Source organism: Saccopteryx leptura, chromosome 1, assembly GCF_036850995.1.
Source record: "Saccopteryx leptura isolate mSacLep1 chromosome 1, mSacLep1_pri_phased_curated, whole genome shotgun sequence".
NCBI lineage: Eukaryota > Metazoa > Chordata > Mammalia > Chiroptera > Emballonuridae > Saccopteryx > Saccopteryx leptura.
The window spans coordinates 218,650,338-218,676,073 of record NC_089503.1 but is presented as its reverse complement, the minus strand read 5'-3'; the positions used below and the strand labels follow the sequence as shown (position 1 = coordinate 218,676,073).

The 25,736-nt window shown below is 33.3% G+C and overlaps 1 protein-coding gene across 6 annotated transcripts in view; it reads left to right on the top strand.

Moving 5' to 3' along the window:
* LRBA (LPS responsive beige-like anchor protein) overlaps nt 1–25,736 on the top strand; it is a 629,646-nt gene that overhangs the window by 241,293 nt on the left and 362,617 nt on the right. The window lies entirely within an intron of this gene.

The window sequence follows — 25,736 nt, the reverse complement described above, 5'->3', positions numbered from 1 at the left end:
TAAAAAGCACCACCTGGGTTCATTCTAACATGTTATGAGCAGTTAATTCAGATGTTGCTGATATTTTTCTGGTACATTAAAAAAGATGGAAATATCCCCAGTGTATTTCATATGACCATCATAACATGAAAAAAGTACTGGAAAAATAAAACTCTAAAAGATCCATTGTACTTAAGAATATGGGTACGGCCTGACCTGTGGCGGTGCAGTAGATAAAACCGCCACCTGCAATGCTGAGCTTGCCGATTTGAAGCCCTGAGGTCACTGGCTTGAGCATGAGCTCATAGGCTTGAACAGGGGCTTACAGGCTTGAGAAGGACATCCTCCACCTGATCCCAGAGGTTGCCAGCTTGAGCCCAGAGGTCGCTGGTTTGAAATGCCCAAGATTAGTGACTTGAGCCTAAAGGGCGTTGGCTTGACCAAGGGGACTTTGGCCCAGCTTGAACCAGAGGGTTGATCACATACAAAAAGCAATAAATGTACAACTAAAGAGAGAGCAACTGCGAGCTGATGCTTCTCACCATCTCTCCGTCTGTCCTGTCTCTTCCCTTTGTTCTCATTCTGTCTCTCATTCTCGCTCTTTCTCATTCTCTCTATCTTTCTCATTCTCTTTCACCAAAAAAAAAAAAAAAAAGAAAAGAATATGGGTACATAGTTCTAATTGGAACTTGAACCAACATCCTCCAACAATGTAATAAAGGAATGATATACTATGGAAACTTAGAATTTTTTTTCTGGAATTCAAATATGGTTTAATATTAAAATGTGTACCTATTAAATTATATCAAAACAAAATGGAAAAATTATGTGAAGATATCAGTAAATATAAAAAAAGGCATATTTTGGATTTTAGCAGATAGCCCTAATAAGACTCTGAGAAAAAAGTATATAAAAAAACAACCTGAATATGATAAAGACTGTTTACTGAACATTTTAAATGGTTAAAGCTATTTCTATTAAAATCAGGATAAAAGTATTGTCTGCTATTATTATTTAATATTTTGATGTTCTTGTAAGTACAAAATAATTAATATAAATTCTTGAAAAGAAGAAATTACTTTTATATTTAATGCTATGACCTAGGAAAATCTACAATAACTAATAGGAACTTTAGTAAGATTATTGGATATATAATAAATAAGCAAAAAATATAATAGCTTTTAATTTAAGTAACAAGTATTAGCCAGGTAAGAATAGAAACAAATATAGCCTGCATACGATTTACACAAAGAAAATTGGAGTCAAATTCTGTAAGAAATGCACAGATAATATTTGGAATATAAAATCTTATTAATACAAAACAAAATATAAAGTACTGGAAAATCATTCCATGCTGGACAGTGTATCTTGTTCATTGCGTGTGTGTGTGTGTGTGTGTGTGTGTGTGTGTGTGTGTGTGAGAGAGAGAGAGAGAGAGAGAGAGAGAAAGAGGTGGGAGGGAGGGGGAGAGAGAGAATGAGAATGAATCAGTTTTTTATTATGACATAATTTGAGACTTATAGGAAAGTTATAAGAGTAATACAAGAGCTTCTGTACCCCCCACCCCTCTTTCCAGTTGGAATTAAAAGGAGGAAAAAAAATTCCTTTGCAGCCCTCCAGACTAACCCAGACCCTATTTCTTGGTGTCCTTACTAATTGACTATGAAGTTACTTTGTAACTCTGGATTGAAATTGCAGTTCATTCTTTTTATTTGATTATTTAGAGATTGCGGTGGTGTTCTATGTGTATGAATGAGAGAATGAGGAAGGAAGTAACGTGGACTTTAGAAAATACTTTTAAACACTGTATTATGCAAGAGAACTGATTTGAACCAAACAGTACATATATACTGCTCTTAAAAATTAAGGGATATTTTGGCCCTGGCTGGTTGGCTCAGTGGTAGAGCGTCGGCCTGGTGTGCAGGAGGAGTCCCAGGTTCGATTCCCGGCGAGGGCACACAGGAGAAGTGCCCATCTGCTTTTCCACCCCTCCCCCTCTCCTTCCTCTCTATCTCTCTCTTTCCTTCCTGCAGCCGAGGCTCCATTGGAGCAAAGTTGGTCAGGGCACTGAGGATGGTTCTATGACCTCTGCCTCAGGTGCTAGAATGGCTCTGGTTGCAACAGAGTGACTCCCCAGATGGGCAGAGCATCGCCCCCTGGTGGGCATGCAGGGTGGATCCCAGTCGGGTGCATGTGGGAGTCTGTCTGACTGCCTCCCAGTTTCTAACTTCAGAAAAATACACACAGAACAAACAAACAAACAAAAAAACCCCCCAAATTAGGGGATATTTTAAAATGTATTTGTTATTTAACTGAGGTATGACGGTGACAATAGTAGCTATGTAGTATGAGTCATGATCTGTTAGGAACTGTTAGGGAATTCTTATAAATTTTCACTAACTTAATCCTTGCAGTAAAGCTGGGAGGTAGTACTATCATATTATTGTCTCTCACTTTCTAAATGAGAAAACAGCATTAGAAGGAAATAGCCCAGAGTTACAACTAGAATTCAGATGCAGACAGTTTGTTTCTTTATCACTAATCCATGTTTTGATTCACATTCATTAGATTTCTTAGAATGTGTAAAGGGGATTTATTTCTGGCACATACAACAGCTTTATTTTGAGCTATTTAATTTTATACTTTATCTAGTTTTTCATTTTAGTTCTTACCTTGCTTTGAGATTTGTAATATTATAATATTATAAAGCATGATAATGGAATATTTTATAAAAAGCAACTTCCAAAAAATTATTATTACTTAAATTTTTAGTGGAGAAAATAGATTTGTTCAGCTCTTCCACACGAGTCACTTTTAAGAGAGCAACCATATATTTTTATCTTTACTAGTCTTATTTTCACAGAAAAAAGAATTCCCTTTGTTTATGCCACAAAATCCAATTGATTGAGGCATGTTCATGTTTAATATATATCTGACTATATTGCTCTTAAATCTTAAATAATACTCTACAAGATGAAGCATATTTTTTCCTAGACAGCTTATATTCTAAAGGTTATCTGTATTCAGCCTTGAATTTATGCTGTGCATTCTTTAATAATATATCTGGATTTTATCTACTGCTAGTTACTTCCTCCTGCAAAAAAGAGATGTCATCTATTTAATATACCATTTGTGGTTGTAAAGTAGCTGACTTGTTTCATTTATTATCAAGGGATTGATGACTGTAGATCTGAAAGGCACATCTCCTTAGTTCATTTCATGATTATCTTTGGAGAGGAGTATCCTTGACATCTTCTGCTTTTGATTTATTTAGAGGTTCATAGAATGTCACAAGATCTCTGATTAGGCGTTCATCTTAACTTTATTTTTAATCTTACTGCGGTAAACAGAATGTTTATTTAAAATGTATATTGTGTAAAACATTGGACCCTATCTTGTAAATATGGTGTATGTATGGGTGTATACAACTCATGACAATCTTTTTGTTACAAAATTTGTCTATTGCAATTTGGTTTATTTAAACTAACGTGATACAACTGTAAAACGTGATTGACTATCACAAAATAATTTAAATTTTAGGAATCTATATAAGTTAAAATCCACTTCAATAAGAATTTCTTTATGTTCTTATGACTGTTGTTGCTTTGAATGTCAACTACTATACTATAAAATTTATTATATGGTTTTTTTTTTGTTTTTGGTTGTTTTTTTTTTTTACAGAGACAGAGTCAGAGAGAGGGATAGACAGGAGTAGAGAGATGAGAAGCATCAATCATTAGTTTTTCGTTGCGCGTTGCGACTTCTTAGTTGTTCATTGATTGCTTTCTCATATGTGCCTTGACCACGGGCTTTAAGCAGACTGAGTAACCCCTTGCTGGAGCCAGCGACCCTGGGTCCAAGCTGGTGAGCTTTTTTTTTTTTTTTCTCAAGCCAGATGAGCCCGCGCTCAAGCTGGCGACCTCGGGGTCTCGAACCTGGGTCCTTCCACATCCCAGTCCAACGCTCTATCCACTGCGCCACCGCCTGGTCAGGCATATGGTTATTAACTTCAATAGAATAGAAAACTAGTTGTCTAGTGAGCTTATTTGAAGTAATTTAAAGTCTTATTTATTTATGAACAAAAGGCCACGAATGCACTTGATTAATTCTTAATAAAGCAGTTGAGGCCCTGGCTGGTTGTCTCAGTGGATAGAGCCTTGACCCTCAGTGTATGGACATCTTGGGTTCGATTCCCAGTCAGAGCATTCAAGAGAAGTGACCATCTGCTTCTCCCCCACTCCCTTTCACTCTTCTCTCCCTCTTCCTTTCCCTTAGCCAGTGGCTCAATTGATCTGAGTGTTGACCCTGGGTGCTAAAAATAGCTCAGTACTCAAGCATAGACCTTAGATGGGGTCGCCAGGTGGATTCTGGTCAGGGTACATGAGGGATTCTGTCTCACTATCTCCCCTTCTTACACTTAAAACAAAATCTATAAGCAATCTATGAATATATTTTTTTAGATAAATATTTTTCACATTAGCAAACAATATTTTTCAGTAAAATGTGAACCTTTTTTGTCAGTTAAGTACTTTAAAATTTTTAAAAATTAACAAACATTCGTATAGCATCACTAATTCTGAGCTCTTAAATATAAACTAAATCTTTATAACAGTTCTTTAAGGTAATATTGTTATCATCTTTTCAGTTTGAGAGAGAAAGAAACTTGAAATAGGTTAAATGGTTTGTTCTAGGCAGCATACAGCTAATATATGATGAAGCTAGATTTTAGATCAAGTAGTCTGATATAAAGTTATGACCATTTTGCTATGTGGCTTCTCTAACATCATCTCATCTAATAAGTAACTTAATACACATTTTTTTAGTTCACCGCCAAAATAGCTTTGTGAAGTATGCAGGATAGAGTGAGCAAATGTGATTGGCCTTGGTCATGTAGCTATTAAATCAATGATTTTAAAACAGAACTCAGGTCTCTGAACAGTAATCCAGTCTCTTGTCCTCATAACCTCTGTAGACTTCATGGTATCATAAAATGTTTTGCTGTTGAAATAATATATGATTCAACATATGCTTGAATGTTCTGAAGGAGTGTAAAGTATATTGACAAATGTTAGAGACCTAAACTTTAATTTTAGATTTAATGAAGATGAATTGTTTTTAATTGATTGTTTTTCTTTCTTTATAATAAATGTATATTTTCCTAATTATAAAAGTGATTCATTAATAGAAAGCTTATTAAATAATGAACAATATAAAGAACAAAAATCATCCATTTAAAATAAAGTTATAACAAATTGCAAAAGTAGTACATAGGTCCCATATAACCTAATTGTCTTTTTAAAATATAGATACGCTTACTTGTTCACTGATAATACCACTTACCAAATTAGAATTATAAGGATGCTTTTTAAAAAATCTGACATTAAAATAATATAGTGTGGACAATCTGCCGCTCATGAAATTTTTTGAAAACATGATTTGTAATAGCTGTGTTATTTCACAATATAAACATGTAACAATTAATTTTACTATCTTCTATTTTTAGGTAACTTAAATCCTGTACATTTTACTTTTACAAATAATGCCTTAAGGAATATCGGTGTTCATAAATCTTTATTTGAATTTCTCAATTTTTAGGTGGGCTAAGTTCATTTAAGTGAAAATATGGTATCAGAGTATGAGTTCTTTTGACTATCTTAATACATATTGACAGATTTCTTCTCAAAACTTTTAATTTCATAATCTTTCCTCATTCATTACTCTCTGTAATTGAATAATTTTCAGTTTGACAAATAAAAGCATACTGTTTTAAAGTCTGCATTATGTTTATCATGAGTGAGCTCACAACATTCATTCATTATGATTGAGTTTACTTTTTTTTAATATCTATTTGTTTTCATTGCTCATGCAAAATAAATGTTTACGGTATTTTTAGTGATTTGTAAAATGGCTTTATATTTTAAAGGTATTAACCTTGCTTTATTTGTTGCAATACTTTTCCCCACAGTTTACTTTTTATTATACATTTATAGTCATTCAGATTTTAATATTATCCAATTAAAAGGTTTTCCTTTATCATTGCTTTTATTACTTTTAGGTTTAATAAGTTTATTTTTTCTCATTTCAAGTTCATTTAAATATTTTACTATATTTTCTAGATCTTTTAATGGATTTAATTTTTAATTTTTTTACAGGCTTAATCTTTAATTTTTAAAGTATGAGACATTTTTTCTTTATATTGTCTGAGATACTCTAACCTGATTTCTCTTAATGCATTAGTCAGTTTCTCCAAAATCATATGTACCAAGCTTTCTTTATCATATATTGCAATCTGATGTTTGTTAGAGCTATTTCAAATGACTCTGTTGTGTTTCATTGATATTTTTTTCTTATTGCTCGTCACATAATCATTAAGCTAATACAACATTTTGGGAGTTTTATATATTGTTTTAATTGTATTATGGATGTTTAAATAATTAAATGTCAAAGGGAGTCTAACGAATGAGTACCTATCATCTGGATTCAACAACTAACGTTTTGCCACATGTGCTTGATTTTTTTTCAAAAGTGTTTTAAAGTAAATTATAGACTTTGTAGTAATTGACCACATAATACTTTAATATGAATCTCTGAAACAGGACATTTTTCTGTATAATTACATTATTACCATTTGTAAAAATATGTAATAGCAATTCACTAATGTCTGTTAATACCTAGTCTATAATCCTGATTTTTCTTAAGTTAAAAAATCATTTTTCAGCTACTTGTTCTGACAAGGATACATTTAGGGACTACACATTACAATCATTAAGTCTCTTTAGTTTTTTCTTTTTCATTTTGAATTAAACCAAAGTTAATAGAGAAGTTAAAACTACAGTATGAGAAACTTGAAACAAATTTAATGAGCTATAATTCACACAACACAATTCAGCTGCTTCAATGTAGTAGTCTCGGAACTGTGCAGCTATCCAAGTTTTGTAAAGTTTTTATCACCCCCAGAAGAAACCCTCTACCTGTTGTCCCTCTCCATTTTCCCCGGCCCTGGCTACCACTGATCTGCTTTTTGTCTCTGCAGATCCGTCTATTCTGTCCATTTCATACAATGTATGAAGTTTTGTGATTTGCTTTATTAATTTGGCATAATGTTTCCAAGGTTCATCCAAGCTGTAGTTCTGGGAATGAAAACACCTGGTGATCTGTTCTCTTCCGAGAAGAGATGGTTATTTTCTGGAGTTTAATTCTTTTATATCTTTTGCATTCTGTCATTGTTAGGAGTGGAGCAAGTTTCTTGATCTTTTGTGTATTCTACTAAGATGACAACATCCCTCTGAGATTTTTAAATTAAAAAAAAAAGTTAATATATGTATATTTCTAACTATGAAAAAATTTATAGGAAAAACTCCCTGTGGCCTTGTCCCAGGGGAACTAGCATTATCAGTGTTTTTTACTCTTTTTCCTCTTAGAGATAAACTATCCAGGGAATACAAATATGCCATGTCCGCTTTTACACAGATGGATGCATAGTATACACACAGTTTTGCATTTTGCTTTTATTTAACTTAAAATGGCTTCTTAATGTCAGCATATATAGAGCTTGTCATTTTTTATTGCTTTGCATGGTAACCTATAGTATTTTTGTATAATAATATATTTCTATAAATTATAATGCTAGGCTCTCATTATTAGTAAACATGTTTTTTTATCCTTTTCATTCTTATGGTATGAAAAGTACTCCAGTATATAATTTTGTAATCTACGTTTTGTTGGTTTGCATTTCTCCAGGTGGTTGCTGAATTTTCTATTTTACTTTTTCATCATTGATTAATGCTATATATTTTTATGGAATCTATAGAATTAATACTTTATGTTAATAAATATTTTAGATTCCCTTATATAGATAAACTACCAGGTTGAGGTCATTTTAAAATGTAACCAGTTATAACTGTTTAAGGGGTTTTTAAAAATTGTTTATTAGTGATGTTGACTTTCTTTTTGGTGTTAAATACTAATGTCATTAATGGATTAGCTTTTCTTGATGTTTTTAGAGACCCAAGTCTTAGACTTAATTTATTGAATTAATTCCTGCTAATGATTGATTTCTAATGCATTTAGATATTTTGATAAATATATTTTTCTTTCCTCTTACATATAGTTTTCTCCTTTTTTCTTGTTTATTTGAATGCTTATTAGTTCCATTACTTTTTAAGTAATTAAAAGAAGTCAGGATATGAATACTAATCTCAGGGCAGCAGTGGTCTCATCTGTTGTGTGTTTTTTTAAACATATTTTCATTTAGGGATTTGTCTTTCATTGTTTGTTCAAGTTTTGCTATTTATACTTTATTGGATTATGAACAAATTAATATGGCATGCAGTAATTCTAACTTTAAAATTTATTGAGTGCTTCTAATTGGCCTAATATGATATTAAGATTATATATACAGACTTTTTCCTATGTTAAATAAACAAAATAAACCCTCTATATTATAGAGTCTCTAATACTCTGTAAGATTCCCATTAGGGATTTTCAGGGACTCAAGTTATTCTTAGTCTCATTAGAAAAGATAAATAAATGTACTAGGCTATATTGTAAGATGTTCAGTAAGGCATGATTAACTCTATGAAAGTTAAATGTGGAAATTATATTAGGAATAAGGTAGCAGAACACAGCATAATGAACTTTTTAGATTTCTGAAGAGGATGATTTTCTGGAATTTTAAAGTATCAGACAATTTCAAAGGAATAGGTTTATAAATTTACCATTGTCAATATTTATATTACTAAAATAACAAACATCAAAAGTGGAAATAAAATTATTGAATGAAATATGGGGTATTGATATTTAAATATATAATATAAATTTTGAGATTATGGAGATTTTAATAAATAAGTGAGGAAAATGTGGAGACTAAAAATGTACCACTTGTCAGTAATGAAAAAGTACAAATTAAAATGACAAAATTATTAAAAGTCTTTTCCTACCTGGAAGGTTAGTAAGGTAGTAGGAAAATTGAATATATATGTTACTTATATAACTCGAGCAAGATTCTTTTGGATAGCTTTTTGAAATGAGACCTTTCATTGAATTAATATTTATCTAGAATTTTAAGTGTAGATTAAGAAGAAAAATAATGATATCTGTAAAGTTGTCAGGTTATGGCAGTTATAATAAAAATATATTAGAAAACATCTCACTGTCCAACAATTAACGAATAAGTAAGTAAACAGGCATATGTACACTTTATGGAGAACTGAGAATTCATTTTAATATCTATATTATCTAATTTTTAAAATATAGGATTCAAAACTATACCTTGTAATTATAACTAATACATGAATGTTGTCAATGTTTAGAATGTAACTGAAGAAATAAAACTATTGTTTAAAACCTTTGTTTTAAAAAATGGGTTTTTAAATAAATGAGAACTAAAATTTAGGGAGAAAATGAGAGATTACATACTAGAGTGTATTTAAAAAGGTAAAAAACAAATTATTTGGGATATTCTAAACCTGAATTACTACCTGCCCATGCTAAGCTCCTGTTTGTCATAGGCACAGTACTACTTCTGCCTTCCAGATTTTAAAACTGATAGCTGCAACCAAAGAAAAGATAAATTATACTTTGTCAAAATTAACCAGTGTTTGGGATTCAAAAATTATCACTAAAAAAGTACTATGAAGACCCTGGCTGGTTGGCTCAGTGGTAGAGTGTGGAAGTCCCAGGTTTGATTCCCAGTCAGAGCACACAGGAGAAGCACCCATCTGCTTCTCTACCCTTCCCCCTCTCCTTCCTCTCTCTCTCTCTTTTCCTCTCCCACAGCCAAGGTTCCATTGCAGCAAAGTTGGCCCCAGGTGCTGAGGATGGCTCCATGGCCTCCGCCTCAGGCACTAGAATGACTCCGGCTGCAGTGGAGCAACACCCCAGATGGGCAGAGCATCGCCCCCTGGTGGGCATGCCGGGTGGATCTCAGTAGGGTGCATGCAGGAGTCTATCTGCCTCTCCCTGCTTCTCACTTCGGAAGAATACAAAAAAAAGTACTATGAAGAAAGAAAAAAAGACAACTTACAGAGTGGAAGAACATATTTGCAAATCTTATATCTGATAAGGGTTCAGTCTATAGAATGTTCAGATAAATCCTCCTTCTTTTGCCCCCAGAGGACCTGGAAGCTGTACTTGCCATGTTACTTTCCTTCGCCCAGGACACCTCATACTCTTGCTTTCTAATCCAGACCCAGTAAAATGGATCCTGCAGTTAGGATGGTGAGAGGAAGGGCTGTTCTGCCATCAATGATGTACTGATCAGAGAATAGACATACCATCAACATTCACAGCATCTATAGATTAAACTTCAAGAAGCATGGCTCTCCAGCTCTCAAAGAGATACAGAAGTTTGCCCTGAAGGAGATGGGAACTCTCAATGTGTGTGCTGACCCCGGGGTCGCCAAGCTGTCTGGCCTGTGGAATAAGGAGTGTCGCAGATCATTTCTGTGTGCTGTCCAGATGTAAGCAGGAGGAAGGATCGCCAAACAAGCTTTATGCATGGATTACCAATGAACCTGTTACTGCTTTCAGAACTCTACAGACAGTGTGGATGAGAACTGACTACTGATTGTCAAATAGTTAAAAAACTGTCAAAAAAGGGAGGAATCCATGTGCGTTGTTAGTGAAAATGCAGATTGGTGCAGCTACTGTAGAAAACAGTGTGGAACTGTTTTCAAAAAATTTAAAATGGAACTGCATTATGACCCAGAGATCCCACTTCTGGGACTGTATCTGAAGAAACCTGAAACACTAATTTGATAGAATATATGCACCCTTATGTTCATTTCAGCATTATTTACAGTAGCCAAGATCTAGAAACAGCCCATATGTCCATCAGTGGATGAGTAGATAAAAGAGTGATGGTAAATTACACATTGGAATACTACTCAGCCATAAACAGAAGGAAATCTTACTTTTGCTGATAGCATCTGGAGAGCACTATGTTAAATGAAATAAGCCAGTATGATTTCATGTGTGCATATTATAATGTATATGTTTAAGTTCTAAGAGTTGAAATTGCAAGTTATAGAATAAAGAAAATACTTGTGTCAGAGTTCTGTTATACAGAGATGAATAAATTTCTCCAACCAGTTTTCTTTTTAATAGGAATTACTCATAGGGTATTCATTTATTCTCAACAGTGCTTTATTGGTCTAGTTAATGAAAAATGCTGTTGCCTTTTTCATGTACAATATTTCATATAAATTAACCTTTATCAGAATAAAAGCAAATCTATGTTAAAGTTAAAAAAAGATTTTGTTGTTTTGGAGCTAACACTAGACTATTTTCTCATCTTGTAGAGCATTTAAGATTATATGTATTTATTCATACATTCTTCAAATTAAATTTATGATCATCAATGAAAACTGAAAATTTCTTGATACTTTTACATGACTTTCTGTATTCATTGTAAATCTTGTTTGGCAGCCAACTTCTCTGCATGATTTCTCTTCATTATTAGCATTTCCAGCTGCTGGAAAATTTGTTGGACTTCTCTGTTCACTTGTGTTTCTTCACTCATAAAACATAAGACATCCACATAGTTTTAATTTTTTTAAAATGCCATTTTATAGGCTGGGTTTGGCAGTTATGTACTATGAATGGTTTTCTTTGTTACTGAATCCTAATATTAATCTTAAGTGTTAATCTGAATATAAATCTGACATATCAGATGTGTGATTGATCTATTTTTTTTTTGTACTTTTCTGAAGTTGGAAACGGGAGGCAGTCAGACAGACTCCCGCATGCGCCCGACCGTGATCCACCCGGCACGCCCACCAGGGGGCAATGCTCTGCCCATCTGGAGCGTTGCTCTGTTACAACCAGAGCCATTCTAGCGCCTGAGACAGAGGCCATGGAGCCATCCTCAGCGCCCGGAACAACTTTTTGCTCCGATAGAGCCTTGGCTGCGGGAGGGGAAGAGAGAGACAGAGAAGAAGGAGAGGGGGAGGGGTGGAGAAGCAGATGGGCGCTTCTCCTGTGTGCCCTGGCCGGGAATCGAACCCGGGACTCCTGCACGCCAGGCCGACGCTCTACCACTGAGCCAACCGGCCAGGGCCTGATTAATCTATTGATTTAAGTTTTTTCCTTAGGATGTCAGACTAGCTTATTTGTAATGATGTATAAAATTTGATAGATACTGTATTCTCTCCCTAAGTGCAGGCATAAACAGTTATACAGAATTATAAGTTGGGCAAATTACCATTGGATTTAATGAACCTTATGGTTATAATAACATAGCAGGATAATATTAAAGAATAAAATAAATCTTACATCTATTATTTTATAGTTACTTACTTAGAAAACTTTACTAAATTGTATTTATATGAAGGGGAGGTAGTTTGACCTTTTTTTTTTTTTTTTTTAAGAACGTCTTTACTCATAACCACTAAGCCATGTATTTGTCTGCAGAGGGTATCATGCTTATAATTCAGTGCCCATTGTCTACTGCAGAAAGCACTTTCAAAGGTGCTGTAGTTCTTTTTAACAAATTATGAGCATCTACCCATAGCTTGCTGTTTTTAGATGTTTTGGTCATTTAAAAATATTAATATGAGTTAATACAGTAATAACCAGTAAGAGTCCTGGTATAATCTTCACTTGTGTACTTATTTAGAATTATAGTATACAAACTGTTAATATTTCAGATTCTTTATTGACAATCTGATTTTACCAATGGATGCATGATGTATAGTTAATTATTAATTAGCCTAATTTTCCAAATTTATTGTGCTATTTTATTCTTTGCCTTACATTTCATGGTTAAGTACAATTTGTTGATATAATAAGTTGACATGGCATCAAATAGCAGAGTAGTGACAATACAAATGTTTTTATTTTTCTCTTTTAATCATCTTTCATTGCCCTTTGTTTTTAGTAGATTATTTGACCATAGAATATAATTCAGTTGCTTAAAAGTTTTAATTTGTGAATGAAATATTACACCTAACTGGAAATGGAGACTAAATAATTATTTAAAATATTATGTGTTCCTAAAATTCATATGGAATTGTAATCATCCCTGAGTAGCCAAAACAATCTTGAAAGAAAAAGGAGGCCCTGGCCAGTTGGCTCAGTGGTAGAGCATCAGCCCAGCTTGTGAATATTCCAGGATGGATTCCCAGTCATGGGCACACAAAAGAAGTGACCATCTGTTTCTTTATCCCTCCCCTTTCCCTTCTTTCTATCTCTCTCTTCCCCTTCTGCACCATGGCTCAGTTGGAGCTAGTTGGCTCCGAGTGCTAAGGATGGCCCCATGGCCTTGCCTCAGGCGCTAAAATAGCTCAGTTGCTGAGCAACGGCATCAGATGGGCAGAGCATCGCCCCACAGGGGTCTTGCTGGGTGGATCCCAGTTGGGGTACATGAAAGAGTCTGTCTCTCTGCTTACCCATTTCTTACTTAAGAAGAAAAAGACAAAGAACAAAATTGGAGGACTTGTGTCCTGATTTCAAAATATACTAAAAATGTATAATAATTATGGTACTGGCACAATTGCAGACATTATCCCAAAGGAATAAAATTGAGAGTCCAGAAATGAAAGCCAACTGAATTTTGGTAAGGGTGACAAAACATTTCAGTGGAGAAATGGTACCAAGACAACTGGATACTCACATGCAAAAAAATAAAATCGCCCCTTACTTCGTACCATATACAATGTTAACTTGAAATGGATAAATGACCCAAATATAACAGCTTAAACATCAACTCTTAGAAGAAAATATAGTGGTAAATCTTCATGACTTCAAATATGAAGATGGATTCTTAGACAAGAACCAAAAGCACAAGCAACAAAAGAAAAAAAATAATTGGATGTCATCAAAATTAAAAACTGCATTAACAGACATTGTCAAGAAAGTACAAAAATAACCTTCAGAATGGGAGACACTATTTGTCAATTTACATCTCATTTGGGTCAATTATTCAGAATATGTTAAGAATTCTTTCATCTCAACAACAACGAAAGAAAAACCCAAATAAAAAACTAAAAGACAGCTTAGACTTTTCTCTAAAGAAGATATACAAATGGACAACAAACACATGGAAGATGCTCAGTAGCTTTAGTTATTAGGGAAATGCAAATCAAAACCACAATGTAGAACCCCTTCACTCCCCACTAGGGTGGCTAAAATAAAAATAATGGGTAATAACAAAAGCGGATAAGGTGACATTGGAAAACTCATATTCTGTTAATGAAATGTAACACGTTTTAGCTGCTATGGAACCTGTTTAGTAGTTCTGTAAACATTTAACAATTACCATATGACGTAGCAATTCCACTCCTATTTATATACCCTAAGAACTAAAAAGCTACTCAACACAGTACATGTATATGTGGTTTATTTTATGTGTCACCATGACTGGGCTAAGGGATGTCTAAATGGCTGGTGAAATAGTATTGTTGGATGTGTCTGCATAGGGGATCTCCTGAAGAGTCTAACATTTGAATAAATAGACTGAATTAAGATCACCCTAATCAATGAAAGTGGGTATCATAATCAGTGAGGGCCTGAACAGCACAGAAAGGCCAGAAAGAGCAAATTCATTCTCTCTGCTTGAGCTGAGGCATCCATCTTCTACTCTCGTTGCACATTGGCCCTTTTTGGTCCTTAGTCTTTTGGAATCATACTGGGACTTACATTATATGCCTTCTGATTGTGAGCATAGTAGGTGCTCAGTAAATAATTGTTCAGTAAATGAATGCTAATTATAGCCTACACATTTGAATTTTTCTTCTTTTTTTTTTTTTTGATTAAAAGTGGGAATGCTGGTTGTCAATGGAAATATAAAGGATTAAGTTGAGAAAGGCCATGGCAGGACTAGTTTCTACCCTATGACCAGTTTATAATAGTGTTTCAAATTGCTGTGATTGATGACTTTCAAATTATAGCTTTGAGTCCTTAATCCAAAAAGTGCTGATCTCAGAATGAAGGAATAGGCAATTTAAACTATAAAATACAGGTTAGCATACTTTATATTAAAAACATTACAAGGAGCATTGTTGACTACATTGTTTGATTTTTCTCTGGTTTTTAAGGGTAATCTAAATTTGAAACTACGTGAACAGGGTTATAGCAAGAACATGAAGCTGGAACATGTGTTCAGATTCTAGGCTCCACAATTGAGCAGTTGGAGAGTCTTAGGAAAAAATATTGATCCTCTCTTAGTTTTTTAGTTTCCCTTCTATAAAATGGATATAATGAAACATTAATTAAAGGTGTATTGTGAACAGTAAAATTTTATAATGTGGTTTAAAACACATTGTAAACTCTACTAGTGATTGTTATTGCTATCATTTTTGTGATTAGTATTGTAAATTTAAAGGTCATGCATAACCAAGTCATCTTCATTGGAGAAGTTTAATCTAAATTAAAGCGTTTCAGAAGAAAAATAAATTCATCATTTGAATTTAGATTAGTTTATGTTTTGTATGATCTTGGCATTTTGTAGATTATAACAAGAGACACAGGATTTGCGATACTATTGCCCTTTATTTTTAGTTAGGTTTATTTCCTTCATTTTTGTTTTAAACTTCTGGTTTAGAATATAGATAGGCAATACATTTTCTTGTAAGGACTATTTAAGTTATTTGTAAATACTTTTTTTGAAAATGAATTTTCTAGTATTTTATTTTCTAAAACATATTACCAAAAGCTATTCAAGGATGAAATAGTTGAAAATAATATTTGTGAGATCATTTTAAAAGTAGCATCTGATTAACAGTATTTTTTTCTCTTGACTTCAAACTATTAAATACAACTAAGTAAACAACTGGAAAGTTCAGATAGTTTACTAATTCTGATATATACTAATAGCTGTTTTCTTAATGGTTTTTATTTAAGTCATAGAAACCATTTCAGCTGATTTTATGAATAACTGCAGTTCTAATATTTATCTCATGTTTTCTTCCATCAAAGCATGAAGAAGTGAATTATTGAAAAGATAAAAATAAATTTGTTTGCTTTCTGTCAGAGCTCATATCCACAGCCAACCTTTGATAGAAGACCAGAATGATTTAGACAAGTTTGCTTTGGAGATTCATAACATATGCTTGCTGGACAGAATTGAGTTATCTCTGCTCTAGAGAGTAAGTTATTGTAGCAGGAGCTGACAGAGATGAAGATAACTGAGGGAAATTCAATTACCTTTTAGTGTTTTCTTTCTAATAGGATTCCTAATGTGAAAAAGATCCTTAGATGATGCGCCTCTATTACTTTTGAGATCTGCCTTGATACCTGTTTCCAGAATACCATGAAATTTCAGTTCCAGCCCTTCATTAAGTATGAAATAGTTAGCTTACTGCTGAGAGTAGTTTTGATTGAAAGGTTTTATTTTCACTTGTTGTCATTAGTTATCGTTGTAATCACTGAGTACCTTCTGTGGTTTTCTTTTAACAAGGTATGTATTATTTTAATATGGTGGGAGTTATTTTTCTCTCTCTTTTGAGGGATCTCTCTGGAAGTATGTTTTAGCTTCTCTGTGTTGATATATTTATATTCCTCTAATTATCATAGATCGAAGCTGGGTAACCTTGTTAAGTGCTGTTAGAATTTCAAAACTTCCGTTTTCACTTTGTTTTTTCATTCTGTCAGACTTTTGCTAGAATGGTGTTTTTACTTGCTCTCCCCTTTCACCTTTCAGTGTGCTTCCTGGTTCCTCCCCTCCCCCCTCCCCCTCCCCCTCCCCCTCCCCCTCCCCCTCCCCCCTCCCCCTCTCCCCTCCCCCTCTCCCCTCCCCCTCTCCCCCTCTCCCCTCTCCCCTCCCCCTCCTTCTCCTCTTAGAACAAATAAATTAAAGATGTTCTCCCGAATATAATTAGTGAGCTAATTATACTATCCGGTGGCTCTTTTTCATTCTTCTCTCTCTTGATCTCGGCATCATTTGACATTGATGACTAGCTCCTCAATTTTGAAATTATTTTTTTCCTCCCTTTCTTACCCAGTGCTGCTTTCTGGTTAGCTTTTTACTTCTCATTGTTCTCTTTGTAGTTTCATCTCTCCATTTTTTATATCTTTTACCGAAAGTATAAGTCTTTCATAAGAATACCTTCGTGATACTCATAACTTTTTTGTGCTGCTTTAGAAATATAATGTCAGCATTATCTAAACTTTCTGTATAGAAGACATTAAATATTTTTATATTTAAAAATTTTATATTTAACGTCTTATATAGGTAATTTACATTTATCTTAGCCAAATGCTTGAGAGGCAATGTTCTTCTACACATAAATTTAAAATGAAAAAAATTATGAGAATACACATAGTAAAAAGACCACTTTAACATATTTCTAGATGCTTTCTACCGCTCACCCTTATAGGAAATCATTGTTAGTATTTTATTATTCCTTCTATGGATGCTTTATGGACATATGTATAAATAGTAATATATATTCCTATCCCAGTTTCTTTATATAAATGCTAACATAGCTATAATCTTTTATATTTTGCTTTTTGAAATTAATAATTTTGGGAAGTATTTTTTACATTCCTTTCAGCAACAGATGAGTGTTTTCTAATAGAGGATGTTATTAACTTTTAAACTTGTAATTCTCATGGATTATACTTGACAGTATGTAGTTCCAACTTGTATTTTTCAGTGTGTTTTTAACTTAGTTATGCTTTTTATAAGTGACTTTGATCATTCTTAAATCTCTTTTATTTCCCTTTCTGAGCACATACCCTTTGCCTATTCTGACTTTGTAGAAGCTTTACATATATTTATATTAAGGAATCAATTTTCTGATATATATTATAAATATTTTTAGCAGTTCATTAAGTATGGTGGATTTTTTGTTGATGTTCTATAGAAATTTTTAAAATAATGTGTTTTTTAAATTTATGAATATTTTCTTTTATGACTTGAATTTCTGATTGGTAGTTGGAAAGGTCTTCTCTAAGCATAGATTATAAAGGAATTCCTTCATGTGTTCTCTGATATTACTATAGTTTTATTATTTACATTTAAATATTTATTTGGAATTTATTTCAGGATAAACTATGATATGAATTTAAATTTATTTTATATGACAACATCATGGTCCCAATGCTATTTACCACATACTCCAAATTTTCTCCTCTGATTTGAGATGCCACTGTGTGTTTTGGATTCTATTTCTTGATGTTCTATTTTTCCCTATTACTCTGTGATTTCAGGTCTTGTCAAATTTTTTAAATTATTGAGGTCTTTTGATGTGTTTCAATACTCGTAACACTCGTAACACTGTGCTTCTTCCCCTTACTGACTTTCTTTCTTTTTCTTTTCAGAATTACTATGTCTAGTCTTGTCTATCTAACATTAGATTCAGCTTACCTGGTTCAGAAACCACTTTCATTTGATTCTTTTGAACTTTTCAGATAATGCAGTCATATCATATGCAGATCTGGATAGTTTTTTCTTTTTTTCCAATCTTTATTCTTCCAACTGCTTTTTCTACCTAATTGCTTATTCAGTTATTATTCAAAAGCAATAATTATTGATTGCCAGATTCTGTTCACTAATGTTTTGTTATTTTGCTATTTTGCTATTCTACTTTCTGTTAAAATGAGTTCAACTATTTTTTTTTTAATTTTTTTTTTAGACTTCACATATAAGTGAGATCACCAGTATAATGTTAAAAAATAGTCATGGGCATTTTCTCTAGATCTGATTTTAGTAGAGGTGCTTTGGTGTTCCCACAGTAATTATGATACAGTCTTTGAGCAGACATAGCTATAGTAAATCCAGTGGTGGAATTCAGCCAGTTCAGCAGAACCAGTACCTAATTTTTTGTTGAGTTCAGCGAACCAGTTGTTAAAGTGACACTTATAATCCGGGTTCTCTCTAAGGTGGACGCCTGGGCAGCTACCCAACGTGGAGATCACAAATTTACATTCCTTACCCTTTTTTAACATTCATCTGTGCAACAGTGTATTCTAAGCGCCTATAGTAATGTTCATTCCGTCCATCAGGGAAAAAAAATGTGACAGAACTATGCTTCCAATATTTATTCATTTCCTAAAACTCATTATACTTTTGATGAAATACTACATTTTAATTCCCTCACGTTTGTTATTTCAGTAAACATATACTGTAAAGAGAAAAAGTGCCAAACAACCAGGGGGTGACAAGCTGTCACTGGAAATACTGTAAATGACAGTTTTATTGTTTTTCTGTTAGGTATTATTTAATATTTTTTCATTAATATTTTATAACTTTCTTATATAATCTAGTTTTGTGTACCTCTTTTATTCTTATGTAAGTATTAAATGCATGAAATAATAAACTATCTTTCAATATATCGTTTTTTTATACTTAACATGGTCATTAGGGCAGGCAGTCGGTTGTTAAATTATTTGAACCCCACCACTGAGTTTATATCATTTTAATGAAGTATTTATTTAGTACTTGTTCTGTTTAGTTTTTTTCTTTTTAATGAAGAATTTTGTTTAATTTTTTCACCTTAACAGTTAAGTTGATCTTATGTTTTTTAAAATATGAGATATATCAATAATATGCCAATATGGTTTGGTCATTTTTCTCTCCTTAATGTGCTGTCAGATTGTTTGCTAATATTTTACTTGTGATTTTTGCATTCTGTTTGTAAGTTAAATTAGGTTGTGGTTGTTTTTAAGTTTCCCATCAGTTTTAGATATTTGGCTGGTTTTAGCATCATGGTTACAGGTGCCTCCTAGAAATAATTAGACATTCTGTTTGTGTTTTTATGCTCAGATACAGTGCTGCTAGAATTGGAATTATCTGCTTCTTCAAGGTTCAGTAAAATTCTCTTCAGATGCAATTATTGTAGTTCAGAGCTTACTCTCCATTTTCTCATTTCTAAAAAACTGCTGTATATCTCTGCCTAGATGTCTTCCTGGCTTGTTCAGTATATTTACTTTGTATAATTTTATTTATATAAAATTTTGCCTCCTAAGCCTTTTATTAGTTGTATTAATAGTGGCAAAATCATTGAAAGGTTGGAAATGTACACTTCATTCTAAATGATTATGGGTCTTGGTAAAAATCTGGAGTTCTGGTAGTGTGTGTGTGTGTGTGTGAAAGAGGGGAAAGAGAATGAAAAGCATTGACTCGTAGTTGCAGCACCTAAGTTGTTCATTAATTGCTTCTCATACATGCCTTGACAGGGGGGCTCCAGCCGAGCAAGTGACCCCTAGCTCAAGCCAAAGACCTTGGGCTTCAAGCCAGCACCATAAGATCATGTCAATAAGCCCACGTTAAAGCCTGCACTTGAACCTGCACTGAAGCTGGTGACTTTTGGGCTTCGAACCTGAGAACTCAGTATCCCAGGTTGATGATATATTCACTGTGCCACCACTGGTCAGTTTGGTAATGTTCTTTTTAAATTTATTTTTCAATTACAGTTGACATACAATATTATATTAGTTTCAGATGTACAATATAGTAATTAGACATTTATGTGCCTTATGGAGTAATCACCCCAGTAAGTCTGGTATTCACTTGAAAAGTTGTGGTATTGGTGAATATTTGTGGGAATATCTCAAACTCTTTGCCTTAATCTTTTTTCAGTTTTTAATTTTTAAACTTCTCAGTATATTCTAAAAATATAAAATATATTCTTGGTAGGATTCTTGGATCTCTTATTGCTATTAAAATCTCTTCCAAAAAAATATCTGAAAATATTACTTAGAGATTTTAATTCATGATATGTCATAGTTATAGTTATCTTAACAGTTGACCAAATCATGTGTTAGTATAAAAATTGACATTTCTTAATGAATTTTAAAATATAGATTTGAAAGACACTATGGAAATTTAAAAATCTTCATAGTATATTTTATATAATATCACTTTGAATTTGTTTTTATGAAATTGGAATATTACTGGTTGTTTATGGTTTATTAGTAAAGCTTCAAATAGAAGTTCCTCTATTTTATCATAGAAAGCAAGATGGCAGTACATGAGTTGATAAAAAGTTTATTTCTATTTAGTTGTACTAATTAATTAGCGCTACTTCAATGTGGTCCATTGACCAAGCTACTTGTTACTAGCGCATAAAGAAATTGAATACATATTTAGAAACTTTTATAGCATAAATGTCTGGCAGTGTCAGATTATTTTAAAAAGTGTTAGTTTTCAATGTATTTTAAAAAATAAAACCAAAAATTCATCCTTAGTTACAGATATTTTGAGAATCAGACCATAAAAGCCAGTTGATACTTAGATGTGTTATTTTGAATTAGTTAGTACATTTGAGTAACAATTAAAGGAGTTACAGTAATTTAATAATACTCAGCTAAGCTGTTTAAATATAGTTAACTATTTGTATGTTAAATGATTTATATTAACCTCTGAGGAATAATTTTTTATGAAGGAAATGGGTAAAATATATTAGGCACCCAAAGAAAATATAAACAAGCATATACCAAGATACTTACAAAGAAAGGGCTCTTTTAATTACATGTTCTGTTATTCTTATCTTTGCTTTTAAGAAAGGTATTTGCGCTTGTTCTCTTAGGTTTGGTTTTTTTTGTGCTATTTTAATTTTTTTTTAATCTTTTTTTTTATTGCATTTTTTATTTATTTTTTTAAATTTTTTTAAATAATTTTATTTTTTTAATGAGGTGACATCAATAAATCAGGATACATATATTCAAAGATAACAAGTCCAGGTTATCTTGTCGTTCAGTTATGTTGCATACCCACCACCCAAAGTCAGATTGTCCTCTGTCACCTTCTATCTTGTTTTCTTTGTGCCCCTCCCCACCCCCTTTCCCTCTCCCATTCCCCCCTCCCCCCCGTAACCACCACACTCTTATCAGTGTCTCTTAGTTTCACTATTATGTCCCACCTACGTATGGAATAATACAGTTCCTGTTGTTTTCTGATTTACTTATTTCGCTTCGTATCATGTTATCAAGATCCCACCATTTTGCTGTAAATGTTCCGATGTCATCATTTCTTATGGCTGAGTAGTATTCCATAGTGTATATGTGCCACATCTTCTTTATCCAGTCATCTATTGATGGGCTTTTTGGTTGTTTCCATGTCCTGGCCACTGTGAACAATGCTGCAATAAACATGGGGCTGCATGTGTCTTTACGTATCAATGTTTCTGAGTTTTTGGGATATATACCCAGTAGAGGGATTGCTGGGTCATAAGGTAGTTCTATTTTCAGTTTTTTGAGGAACCACCATACTTTCTTCCATAATGGTTGTACTACTTTACATTCCCACCAACAGTGTATGAGGGTTCCTTTTTCTCCACAGCCTCTCCAACATTTGCTATTACCTGTCTTGCTAATAACAGCTAATCGAACAGGTGTGAGGTGGTATCTCATTGCCGTTTTGATTTGCATTTCTCTAATAGCTAAAGAAAATGAGCATCTTTTCATATATCTGTTGGCCATTTGTATTTCTTCCTGGGAGAAGTGTCTGTTCATGTCCTCTTCCCATTTTTTTATTGGATTGTTTGTTTGTTGTTGAGTTTTATGAGTTCTTTGTATATTTTGGATATTAGGCCCTTATCTGAGCTGTTGTTTGAAAATATCAGTTCCCATTTAGTTGGCTTTCTGTTTATTTTGTTATCAGTTTCTCTTGCTGAGCAAAAACTTCTTAGTCTGATGTAGTCCCATTCATTAATTTTTGCCTTCACTTCTCTTGCCTGTGGAGTCAAATTCATAAAATGCTCTTTAAAACCCAGGTCCATGAGTTGAGTACCTATGTCTTCTTCTATGTACTTAATTGTTTCAGGTCTTATGTTTAGATCTTTGATCCATTTTGAGTTCATTTTTGTACAGGGGGAGAGACTGTAGTCCAGTTTCATTCTTTTGCATGTGGCTTTCCAGTTTCCCCAGCACCATTTATTGAAGAGGCTTTCTTTTCTCCATTGTGTGTTGTTGGCCCCTTTATCAAAAATTATTTGACTATATATATGTGGTTTTATTTCTGGACTTTCTATTCTGTTCCATTGGTCTGAGTGTCTATTTTTCTGCCAATACCATGCTGTTTTGATTGTCATGGCCCTATAATATAGTTTGAAGTCAGGTATTGTAATGCCCCCAGCTTCATTCTTTTTCTTTAGGATTGCTTTGGCTATTCGGGGTTTCTTATAGTTCCATATAAATCTGATGATTTTTTGCTCTATTTCTTAAAAAAATGTCATTGGAAGTTTGATGGGAATTGCATTAAATTTGTATATTGCTTTGGGTAATATAGCCATCTTGATTATATTTATTCTTCCTAGCCAAGAACAAGGTATATTCTTCCATCTCATTATATCTTTTTCGATTTCCCTTAACAATGGTTTATAGTTTTCATTTTATAAGTCCTTTACATTCTTTGTTATGTTTATTCCTAAGTATTTTATTTTTTTTGTTGCAACCGTGAAGGGGATTATTCTTTTGAGTTCCTTCTCAGTTGTTTCATTGTTGGCATATAGAAAGGCTATTGACTTCTGTATGTTAATTTTGTATCCTGCGACCTTACTGTATTGGCTTATTGTTTCTAGTAGTCTTTTTGTGGATTCTTTGGGGTTTTCGATGTATAGGATCATATCATCTGCAAAAAGTGATACCTTTACTTCTTCTTTTCCGATATGGATGCCTTTTATTTCTTTGTCTTGTCTGATTGCTCTGGCTAGAACCTCTAGTACCACATTAAATAAGAGTGGAGAGAGTGGACAACCCTGTCTTGTTCCTGATTTAAGGGGGAAAGCCTTCAGTTTTGTGCCATTTAATATGATGTTAGCTGATGGTTTATCATATATGGCCTTTATCATGTTGAGATATTTTCCTTCTATACCCATTTTGTTGAGAGTCTTAAACATAAAATTGTGTTGTATTTTATCGAAAGCCTTTTCTGCGTTTATTGATAAGATCATGTGGTTTTTGTTCTTTGTTTTGTTGATATGGTGTATTACGTTAACCGTTTTACGTATGTTGAACCATCCTTGAGATTCTGGGATGAATCCCACTTGATCATGATGTATTATTTTTTTAATATGTTGTTGTATTCGATTTGCTAGTATTTTGTTTAGTATTTTAGCATCTGTATTCATTAGAGATATTGGTCTGTAGTTTTCTTTTTTTGTGCCATCCTTGCCTGGTTTTGGTATGAGGGTTATGTTGGCCTCATAAAATGTGTTTGGAAGTATTGCTTCTTCTTCAATTTTTTGGAAGACTTTGAGTAGAATAGGAACCAAGTCTTCTTTGAATGTTTGATAAAATTCGCTGGTATAGCCGTCAGGGCCTGGACTTTTATTTTTGGGGAGGTTTTTAATGTTTTTTGCTATTTCTTCTCTACTGATAGATCTGTTTAGGCTTTCTGCTTCTTCTTGACTCAGTCTAGGAAAGTGGTATTGTTCTAGGAATTTATCCATTTCTTCTAGGTTGTTGAATTTAGTGGCATAAAGTTTTTCATAGTATTCTACAATAATTCTTTGTATATCTACGGTGTCCGTGGTGATATCTCCTCTTTCATTTTGGATTTTGTTTATATGAGTTCTTTCTCTTTTTTCCTTGGTAAGTCTTGCCAAGGGTTTGTCAATTTTGTTGATCTTTTCAAAGAACCAGCTCCTTGTTCTTTTAATTTTTTCTATAGTTTTTCTGTTCTCTAATTCATTTATTTCTGCTCTGATTTTTATTATCTCCTTTCTTCGGCTGGTTTTGGGTTGTCTTTGTTCTTCTTTTTCTAGTTCCTTAAGGTGGGAAGTTAAGTGGTTCACTTGGGCTCTCTCTTGTTTGTTCATATATGCCTGAAGTGATATGAACTTCCCTCTTATCACTACTTTTGCTGCATCCCATAGATTCTGATATGTCATATTGTCATTTTCATTAGTCTGTATATATCTTTTGATCTCTGCACTTATTTCTTCTTTGACCCATTCATTTTTTAAAGGTATGTTGTTTAGTTTCCACATTTTTGTGGGATTTTTTTCCTCTCTTTTGCAGTTGAATTCTAGTTTCAAGGCTTTATGATCAGAAAATATGCTTGGTACAACTTCAGTTTTTCTGAATTTGCTGATGTTGTTTTTGTGGCCCAACATATGGTCAATTCTTGAGAATGATCCATGTACACTGGAGAAAAATGTATACTCAGTCACTTTGGGATGAAATGTCCTGTAGATGTCTTATCATATCCAGGTGCTCTAGTGTTTTGTTTAAGGCCACTATGTCTTTGTTGATTCTCTGTTTGGATGACCGATCTAGAGCCGTCAGCGGAGTATTGAGGTCTCCAAGTATGATTGTATTTTTGTCAGTTTTTGTTTTAAGATCAATAAGTAGCTGTCTGATATATTTTGGTGCTCCTTGGTTTGGTGCATATATATTAAGAATTGTTATGTCTTCTTGATTCAGTGTCCCCTTAGCCATTATGAAATGGCCATTTTTGTCTCTGAGTACTTTTCCTGTCTTGTAGTCAGCATTATCCGATATGAGTATTGCTACACCTGCTTTTTTTTGGATGTTATTTGCTTGGAGTATTGTTTTCCAGCCTTTCACTTTGAATTTGTTTTTATCCTTGTTACTTAGATGAGTGTCCTGTAAGCAGCATACAGTTGGATTTTCTTTTTTAATCCATTCTGCTACTCTGTGCCTTTTTATTGGTGAGTTTAATCCGTTTACATTTAGTGTAATTATTGACACTTGTGAGTTCCCTATTGCCATTTTATATCTTGCTTTCTGTTAGTTTTGTGTCTTGTTTGATCCTTCTCTTTCGTTTTTCTATCTTTTGTTTTTATTTGGTTGTATTCCATACATCTTTCCTCTGTTGCTATCTTTTTTATCTCATGTGCTTCTGTGGTGGT